The sequence below is a fragment of the Paroedura picta genome, chromosome 11 (genome assembly GCF_049243985.1).
Source record: "Paroedura picta isolate Pp20150507F chromosome 11, Ppicta_v3.0, whole genome shotgun sequence".
Lineage (NCBI taxonomy): Eukaryota > Metazoa > Chordata > Lepidosauria > Squamata > Gekkonidae > Paroedura > Paroedura picta.
In genome coordinates this window covers 21,010,409-21,020,775 of record NC_135379.1, presented here as the reverse complement: position 1 = coordinate 21,020,775, position 10,367 = coordinate 21,010,409, and the positions used below count along the sequence as shown (strand labels likewise).

Sequence of the window (10,367 nt, the reverse complement as noted above, 5' to 3'; positions counted from 1 at the left end):
TTGCGCCCCGGTCACCCGGAAGCTGCGCTTTCTTCCGCGTTTCGCTGTCGCGGCTTTTTCGGCGGCATGCACCGAAGCTGCGGCCGGTTGCAGTCGGCTCCGTGCGTTATCGGTGATTTTAGTCGCCGCCATTCCACCCCGAATGTGCGTTATTTCCTCCGTGCATAATGGGTCAGTGGAATAAAAAAAGTAAGTGTAGACTCTGCCCTAGAAGGTCATTGTTCCTGATATGATGTAAGGACACATTTCTCTGACACCATCATGACCACAAAGGAAACCTAGAAAGGCCCTACCAAAAGTCTCCTTTTGTAGCTCATGTGAGGGAATGGTTGTGAGGTCAGATATGGACTCAATGGATCTGTGTTCAAATCCTGATTTATGTCACTGTGAGACTTAGGGGCAATCCCTATCCTGAAGCCTGGTTTATTTCATATATATATTGAAAAGTGTTGTGTTCATCTGTGTTTTTAGTGACTAAGGTTTCAGTGACTTGGGCACACCCTCCTGGCCAGTTGCCAACATGACAGGAGAACACTGCATGATCACTTCCTGATGTTTAACCTTCAAAACAATAGACAATAGGGATGTGGCTAACATGATGTGGTCACCCACTGTGAGAAGCTAACCTTCAAATATCAGACAATAGGGGCTTGTGACTGGCAATGTATCTTCATACAGCTGTACAAGAAAGCAGCCTTGGGTAACGGTGCGCCTGCACAATTGCCTTCCTAAGTCCACTGAAGTCAACTGGTTTAGAAAGGTGTAACCGTGCTGTGCATGCACGGCGAAAGCTTCAGATGCCTCGATACACTGAGCGTTCTCTTCCTAACACTCCCAAAGGAATAAGTGTTTTAATACAAGTATTGTGTATATCCAGGCTTGAGGCTACAATTGGACTGTGGCCAGCTACATCACCTACTGTGCAGCATCAGTATTGGGGAGAACTGCGAAGTGCAAATAATTACCTCACCTGCTCAGTCACAGGGGTTCAGTGATTGTATGCCCAGTGTTCAAACTCTAACCAGCAGTAAGCTAATGGCAAAATTTGTTTTCCTCCAACATCCACAGAAAGTAGAACAGAAGCAGCTGCTTTAGGATTCCCTCAGGAAGTGAAACGTGGGGTATAAAAACCAACTCTCTCTTCCTTCTCTTGGCGGATCATGGATCTCGTCTAACACGACATCTTGCTGATTCTGTTCCAATTTCTAATATATTTCCATCCCTCGAAGTGTCAGATTACTCAGATATAATGAATGAACGCCCTTCCCAGGATCCTTGGATAAATTAGGTTTATGGTTAACAGAATCTTGGGTTACCAATTAGATTGAATTGGGATAAACTACACACCCACACACACAAAAATATATAGGTGATGAGGGGCCCTACAAGTTACTAAATGCCCATTGTAAGGTTGAGGCTGTGAGCTCTGACACAGTTTAAGGCCTCAGCATGTCTGGACCTAACCCACCTTTGAGGAGAACAAACATTTTAGTTATAATCGTCCTCCAAAAAGTCTAACCGATCATGCGGAATTCACCTGCATCAGACACCTCGGAAAGAGGAAGGAAAATGAAGTTTGGAAGCACAAATAGAAACTGCCCCTGCTTTTGCTTTGACTTCGGCATGGGGCATCCCCGGCCGGGATCAGCCCAGAAAGGCTGACGTTGCGGCGAGACTGCTTCGCCTTCCCCTGACCCCGCAGCGGAGCCCTTGTCTCCCCCCCCCCCGCGTGTCTCCCCCCGCCGCGTGTCTCCCCTCCCCTTGAAACTCCTCATGCCATTGGGGTAGTCGCTGAAGCGGAGAGCCCGCAGGGGTGCCGCGCCTTCCTTGCCCCGGCTTCGGGCCCTATAAGGACGGCGGCTGGCCGGCCTAGAGCCGCAAATTCCCCTGCCGCCCAGATCCTCTTGGGAAGCGATGGCGCCGCTCTCTCGCTCCCGGCACGACGCCTTGCTGGCAAACGGGGCCCTCCTCCTCTTCCACCTCCTGCTGCTGCTGCTGCTGCTGCTGGAGGGGCGCGTCAGCCCGACCTCGGAGGAAGGTAATCGCGTTCGGCGGGGCTTCTCCGTGGCCCTCCGCGCCGGCTGCTCTCTTCATTGCTTGAGGGACGGAGGGTGCGCTTGCACAGCGTGATGCGCCTTCCAAGAAATCTGCCTCTCCCCTCCAAACTCAAAACGTTTGGGACACGTTTAATTCTCAGAAGTCCACCCCTCTAGATCTGGTCCCCCCCCCTCCAAAAAAATCAAATCTATTGAGAGGAGTACATGGCAGATGCCGGCATTTTTGTTTCCTCACTTTAATTTCCACAATTAAAGGAACCCGAATATAAAATGCGAAGTCCGCAAAAGAATGGGATGCTTGGCCCTTGGCTGGAATTCTACCCATTAGGTCTGTGTGCCTCATTTAGGGTCACAGGAAGAAGCCGCCTTATTCTGAGTCAGACGATTATCAGCATTTTCTACTCATGCTGGCCAGGGCTCTTCGGGGTCTCCAAAACAGGTCATAGGCCCTCCACAAACTTCTAGCTATGTTCATTACTCATTCCTTACCTTTCTCTCCTATGTTTGCCTATTTCATCCTCAACATTAGCTCTATCTATGCATCTATCACCTATCAATCCGTTGGATTTATAAACCTCCCTTCATTGGCCTTGTCTCAAGGGCGCCCAGTAAATTTCGTGGCAGAGGGGGCCGTGAGTCTGGAGGGAGGGGCCCTGGGTGGGGGGAGCACACAAGTATGCTTCTCAACCATATTCTGCACAATTGCACCACATCTGGGTTTCTCAAAGACTGAAGAATGTTTCAGGTTTCTCAATGGTAAAAAAGCTGAGAGAGGCTGCCCCACATAAACAACAACTCCACTGGCATTAGAATAAGCCTCTTGTGGCGCAGAGTGGTAAGGCAGCAAACATGCAGTCTGAAAGCTCTGCCCTTGAGGCTGGGAGTTCAATCCCAGCAGCCAGCTCAAGGTTGACTCAGCCTTCCATCCTTCCGAGGTCGGTAAATGAGTACCCAGCTTGCTGGGGGGTAAACAGTAATGACTGGGGAAGGCACTGGCAAACCACCCCGTATTGAGTCTGCCATGAAAACGCTGGAGGGCGTCATCCCAAGGGTCAGACATGACCCAGTGCTTGCACAGGGGATACCTTTACATTTACATTAGAACACTTGTACCTTAGGGAGGCAGGTGCCAGACTTCACGCAGTGGCTGAAGTGCCAGGGTGAGAACTGGGAGGCCTAGCTTTGGATCCCTGTTTTGCCATGGAAGCTGGCCGGGTGATCTTGGGCCATCCGTAATATCTATCAATTTTGTTACCCAAATAATTACAGGAGAGCAATTACATGAGACAAAAAGTAGCCCATTCTGGGAAGAAGCTCTCAGTCAGTCCAACTTCCCATAGCCTTAGTTTTTGAACAACATCTCCTGACAAGAGCTAGCTAACTATGTATCTTCAAACACCACACAAGGTTATCTATACATGAAAAGGCTTCTTGAAATATAGAAGACCTGTTAGTTTCTTCTTGCTACTATTCATCTTAACAAAGCCTGTTCACAAATAAGGATGACAAGCGTCTCATGCATATGAATGTCTTCTGGCTCACAACCAGTACACCCCCTCTTTGAACCATAAGTCCACTTCCCTGAAGTTGGACATTCTTGCCCCTCAGACTTTTGTACCTGAACCTCAAGAATATCGACATGGGTCCTGTAGCTTCTAATCCACAGAATACCATATAATTATGTTACACTTTGGTTCTTGTCCCTTCCCAAGGCACTGGGTCTCTGAGTTCCTGTTTTGGTGTGTGTAACTAGGAGGCCATGCTTCTCTGTGATCCATGCTTCACTGTGATCTTTTTGGCCAAGTCCAGCAAGTATTCCCCTGTATTGCTCACTAGATGTATGACACAACCTCACAGGGTTGTTCTGAAGGTTGAATACAATACAGTAAGTTCCCATTGTGGAGAAAAGTGGTGCATCAGTGTAGAAATAAATAGCCTGGGGTTCCTGAGAACACAACCTTCCAACATGTACTTTCCATAACCTTGTTGCTGATGGTTAGTCTGTGGTCAGTGTTCCCTGTCTGGAATATGCCACAGTGTAATTGCTTGTAGACGCATGATGGAAGGACTGAGAACTCCATGGACCAGTAGTCCTGCCAGCTATACCATGGATGTAGGGATGGACGCTTTGCTCAACCAGGTAACATGGCTCATAAATTGACCTTAGATGGGTCTTTTGATTGATATGCAGATTCTTTTGACTTTAGAAGTTCCCAAACGATTCCAACTGAAATCCAATAAAGGACATGACGTCATGATAGTTTACTCTGTGTCAATGGCACCGGAGTGCTTTGACATTGGGCTGCCCCAGATTAACATCCTTGCTCAGGCAAGAAGCCACTTAGGCCAGCTGCACTCTCAGCCCAGCTTTCCTTACATAGGAAGAAATGATGTGCTTAATCTCTTTGGATCCCCATTGGTTAGGAAAGCAGGCAATCGGTTTCTGAATAAGGGAAATAAACAGCTGTTCCCCGCTGGTAGTTCAGTCTAATATCTTGAAATGTTTTACAATCAGGGAAATTGTGGCAGCTCACACAAAGCCTCTGGAGCACCTCTCAGGTATGCTTTAGATTGCATTCTGTCAGATTTGGGGTACTGGGGCAGGATCATTGCCAGCTGCCTAGGGGGAAAACTGATGGGGACTCATCTGCTTATTACTTCTGTTTTGGATTTAAAGAGGTAAAATTGTGCAATGACCCTTGTTCTTGGATTTCTAGATGAATTTGACCCGAATGGTTACCACCCCTATGGAAAGGACTATCTTGTCATATACTGAGTTCATGTAAGTTTGTGATCTTTTATTAATTGGGAAAAATCAATTTCTGATAAAGGGAGGGAAACACAAACTAGGAAAGCAAATTGAAAATGCTTCTTAAAATATATAAGAGCTGTCAGTTCATTTTTGCTACTGTTCATCTTAACAAAGCCTGTTTAAAAATAAGGAGTACAAGCGTCTCATGCATTTGAGTATCTTCTGGCTCACAACCAGTACACCCAATCTTTGAATCATATGTTAAAATGCACATAGGACTGTAGCCTTTTTTGGGGGGATAGTCAGCAGTTTTGAGCTGGTAACACCGGGGATATTTGTGAATTGGATAAACTTCACAAATGGATTGGATTATTGCAACAATGCCAGTAACTGCCCCATCGGTAGGAAAGACACTTTCCTTTCTACAGTCTCTCTTAGCAAAATGGTTTCTGTTTCCACCGCATCCTGTGTCGGTGAACCGGCTATCTGTGTTCATCTTTAAACCAAACATACTCATCTTTGACACTGTTGGGAGCTGAGCTTTCCAAAACAGAAGTTGAGGAACACGGTTAGTGTCCAGTTGTTAAATGACCATTAAAAGATTTAAAATCAGTTTTAAAAACCTGACTCCAAAAATATACTACCTTGATCTACCCTGTTTCAGAAAGGTAGTGATATTAGGAAAACAGAAATCTAAGTGCCCTTTTCAGATTGGCCACCTTTATTCCAGAGGGCACCTTCCTGCATCAGATCTCTCTTCAGATACACAACTGGAAACGAACGTTTTGCATGAACCACAATCACAGGGAGAGCCATCCCTTTTCTCTCTCCTTTCTGCAGAATGAAAGAACAGAAGGAGTTGCGACTAAGCTAGCAATCCTAATCAGGTCTACTTGAAAGGATTCCCATGTTACCCAGTTGGAAGAAAACTGTCACATTAACCCAATTGTGAGTTGGTTCTTTTTTTTATTAATAGGAAAATACAGACATCGACATGAGGATGAGAACTCTACGGAAAACAATCACTGCATGCTGCATTAAATCACATTTCTGAACTTTTTACATGATCCCTTTTCACCAATTGGGAGACTTACAATTTATATAATTCTGTTGTCCTACATAGATATTATGGAACTATCCTTTCCATACACAATTGTTTTTAATGTAATAAGCCAGAGTAATTGCAGTTCAGCAAGAGAAATCTGTATTTTGAGCAGGAGGGATGGGGGGTGGGCAGACGGGGGAATTAACTTCTCTGCTGTCAACAACAAAACCCTTTTGGACTTGCTGGCTATTTTTCAATCCCTTGTGTTATAAGGTACGCTAAATAATAGGCCGTAATTGGGAAATCGGAGTTATCTGAAGGTTTTCCAGGTGCAATTGGAGTAGAATTCGAGTACTGTTTGCCTTCCTTCCCAAAATTCATATTATGATTATTAACTTGTTCATAATAAAGTTGATTTTATGCTCTAGTGTTCTTTGTGGCTTGCTGATTTCTAATAGCTGCAGCTTTCTTTTAACTGCCTTCAACTTAATAAATGCAGTAGGTGTCCTAGACGCCTTATATATGTGTGTGTGGGTATATACACATACAGAGAAAGAGAGAGAGAAAGAGAGAATGTCCTCAAAAGTTCCTTCTGTTCTGTTATTCTGATTGTTAAAGAGGGATGCCTTACTTATACAGAGATCTCCAGAGACACTATTAAAAGAGTCTCAGTTAGGGGGAAGGTTTGGCCATATGATGGAATGACATGGAAGAGTCTTGGATATGATTGTGGGAAGCTGAGATAATCACATTCAAGGATATTTCTCTTCAGGGATGAAAAGCCTAATGCAGATTTTTGGAGGTATAAAATGTAGGTAAAGGTTCCTGAAACAGCTACCAAGGAAGAAGGAAGGTCACAGGAGATAGTCTTAGCAGACAACTTTTACTTCTCTCAAGATTTCTTTCAGTAGCTGAAGATGACCTCTTGAGCTAGGATTCCAGAAGATAGTCCTCAGTCCTTTGGGCTGTCAGATTGGGATGCAGTAACTTGCTTTGATTCTATTGCAAAGTGTCACAGCATTCCTTGTCCAGGCTCATGGTAATTGTAGTCCATGGACACCTGGAGAGCCACAGTTTGGCCACCCTTGAGATTCTAAAGTTATGATAGGTTCTGCTGTGCATACAGATCAAACAGCAACCTGTTCTGTTTAGGTCAGGATATGATTCGGGACTCCTAGGTGTAAACTGCACGGAGCTTTTATTCCAATCCCAGGTCGATTCAGTCCCTGCCGTCTACACAGAATGCGATTTCCATTTTGATTTGGGGTGATTTAAATTTTCCTTCTGTAGCAAGAAGGATTGATCCAGAGTGACCCTATCTTTATTGTGTGACATCTTAGAGTGCTTTTAATGCTCAATATTTCAAGATTTTCAAACTTCGCTCACTGCCGAAAAACACTCCTCAACCCCCGGGGAAGCTGATCCGCTGCTCCAGGAGCCACGGATCGCCTTCCACGGGGCCTGGGGAGCGTTTTCAAACTTCGCTTGGCGCCAAAAAACGCTCCTCAAGCCCCGGGGAATGCGATCCGTGGCTCTGGGAGCCGCGGATCACCTTCCCCGAGGCCTGGGGAGCGTTTTCAAATCAAAGATTAAGGTGGTTATTTTTGTTCACCTCTTTCACTTAAAGGTATTTTTTTCCTGTTAGGGCCCTCTGGGGACAAAAGTGGGGGATAAATATTTGAGAAGGTAATAAAGAAATATCAGAAAACTGGGGGCCCCAGAACGTCTCTGCTAGCAACAACAACAAAAACCTCTAGGACTCCCTTGTTATTTTTCAGTCTTTTCCTTTATAAAGCTGATTAAAGAATACGTAGTAATCACAAAATTGGAATATCTGAAATTTTTCATATGCAGTCGAAGTAGAAATTGAGTACTGTTGATTCTTCATCTTCCCAAAAGACTGTTATAATTATTAGCCTGTTCCTAATAAAGCTGATTTTGATGCTCTCATGGTCTTTGTACTTTCCTGATTTCTAATGACTGGAGCTTTCTTTCAGCTTTCCTCAACTTAGTAAATGCAGAAGGTATCCCCTAGATCAGGGGTAGTCAACCTGTGGTCCTCCAGATGTCCATGAACTACAATTCCCATGAGACCCTGCTACCAGGTGCTCATGGGAATTGTAGTCTTTGGACATCTGGAGGACCACAGGTTGATTACCCCTGCCCTAGATGAATTAGAAGCTTTACCATATATATAGCATTTCCTCAAAAGTTCCATCTGCTCTGGCTTTCTGATTCTTAAGGAGAGATGACTTTATGTATGTATAGGCTGTGTGTCTTCAGCCAGTCATCTCGGGGCAGCATGCATGATTATTAACACCAAAACCATGAGATACATACATACAGTTAAAATACTAAAAAACTAGCAGTTTGATATCATAAACCGAATATTTATCTGCTAATCCCCCATGGGAGAGGGAGATGTAGGAGGACAACTGCAAGCCATTAGGGGAGGCCCATGTAGTATTCCAAGCATACTAATATCAACCAAATGCCTAGTGGAAGAGCTCCATCTTGCAGGCCTTCTAGAACAATGTTAGCTCCTTCAGGGCCCTGTTGTTCTCTGGGAGTTCATGTCATCAGACTCATGGTAGTTACAGTCCATGGACACCTGGAGAGCCACAGTTTGGCCACCCCTGAGATTCTAAAGCTATGACAGGTTCTGATGTATATACAGAGCAAACAGCAACCTGCTCTGTTTAGGTCAGGGTATGATTTGGGAATCCCACATGGGCCTACTTCTCTTTAACCCAGATTAGGCTGAAAGAAACATCTGGACCAAGATAATCTAGGAACCTTCATGACTAATAAGTATGAGAAGAACACGGAAGTACCAAAGAGTCTTTCCCCGTTGAGGTCCTTGTTCCTAATGAGACATGAGGATATATTTCTCTGAGACCTGGGTGTAAACTGCACGGAGCTTTTATTCCAACCCCAGATCGATTCAGTCCCTGCCCTCTACACAGAATTCAATTTCAGTTTGGATTTGGGTGATTTAAATTTTCCTTCTGCAGCAAGAAGGATTGATCTGGAGTGACCCTACCTTTATTGTGCCATATCTGAGACTGCTTTTAATCCTGAATATATTCAGAAAATCGCATTGTTTTGAATCTGGGCTCTCCTCTGTGGTAGAGGACCTGTGATTGGCTACAGGTGGTCATGTGACAAGCCTGCCTCAAACAAGAAGCCCCTAATTTCTCTCAACTTCTGTCGGCCTTGGATTTTTTTTTTCTGCCTTCTTCGTCCCCCCCCTTCAAGAAAAGAAAGGATTTTTCCTCCCTCCTCTGACTTCTTGTATCCTCTCTCCCCCTTCAAGAAAACAAAGAGAGTCTCCATTTGCCTCCCCCCCCTCTTCTGAGCCTCCCTAACCACATGCAGAAGACTTTCCTGTTTCAATGGGGAGGGGGGGGAGAGGAAGACCCGAGTTCAAAGTGATCTGAATTCAACAGGATTGACAATGGCCCATTATGCACAGCCGCTGAAACGGCGATTTTGGGTCACATGGAAAACGCGGAGGGGGAAGACGCGACGCACACCTGTTATGCACGGGGCGGGGCGCAGCGGCGGCAAAACCCAGAGTAACCGATTATGCACGCGGCGATCCGGGCACTGCTTCTGGTTGCGCCCCGGTCACCCGGAAGCTGCGCTTTCTTCCGCGTTTCACTGTCGCGGCTTTTTCGGCGGCATGCACCGAAGCTGCGGCCGGTTGCAGTCGGCTCCGTGCGTTATCGGTGATTTTAGTCGCCGCCATTCCACCCCGAATGTGCGTTATTTCCCCCGTGCATAATGGGTCAGTGGAATAAAAAAAGTAAGTGTAGACTCTGCCCTAGAAGGTCATTGTTCCTGATATGATGTAAGGACACATTTCTCTGACACCATCATGACCACAAAGGAAACCTAGAAAGGCCCTACCAAAAGTCTCCTTTTGTAGCTCATGTGAGGGAATGGTTGTGAGGTCAGATATGGACTCAATGGATCTGTGTTCAAATCCTGATTTATGTCACTGTGAGACTTAGGGGCAATCCCTATCCTGAAGCCTGGTTTATTTCATATATATATTGAAAAGTGTTGTGTTCATCTGTGTTTTTAGTGACTAAGGTTTCAGTGACTTGGGCACACCCTCCTGGCCAGTTGCCAACATGACAGGAGAACACTGCATGATCACTTCCTGATGTTTAACCTTCAAAACAATAGACAATAGGGATGTGGCTAACATGATGTGGTCACCCACTGTGAGAAGCTAACCTTCAAATATCAGACAATAGGGGCTTGTGACTGGCAATGTATCTTCATACAGCTGTACAAGAAAGCAGCCTTGGGTAACGGTGCGCCTGCACAATTGCCTTCCTAAGTCCACTGAAGTCAACTGGTTTAGAAAGGTGTAACCGTGCTGTGCATGCACGGCGAAAGCTTCAGATGCCTCGATACACTGAGCGTTCTCTTCCTAACACTCCCAAAGGAATAAGTGTTTTAATACAAGTATTGTGTATATCCAGGCTTGAGGCTACAATTG

The 10,367-nt window shown here is 45.4% G+C and overlaps 1 long non-coding RNA gene across 1 annotated transcript; it reads left to right on the top strand.

The window, feature by feature from the left end:
* Positions 1-1,793: 1,793 nt before the first annotated feature.
* Positions 1,794-7,779, top strand: LOC143820488 (uncharacterized). The gene is made up of 3 exons (XR_013225366.1): positions 1,794-2,038; positions 4,775-4,839; positions 5,786-7,779. It is a non-coding gene; the product is annotated as an uncharacterized LOC143820488 (long non-coding RNA).
* The last annotated feature ends 2,588 nt before the right edge of the window (positions 7,780-10,367 follow it).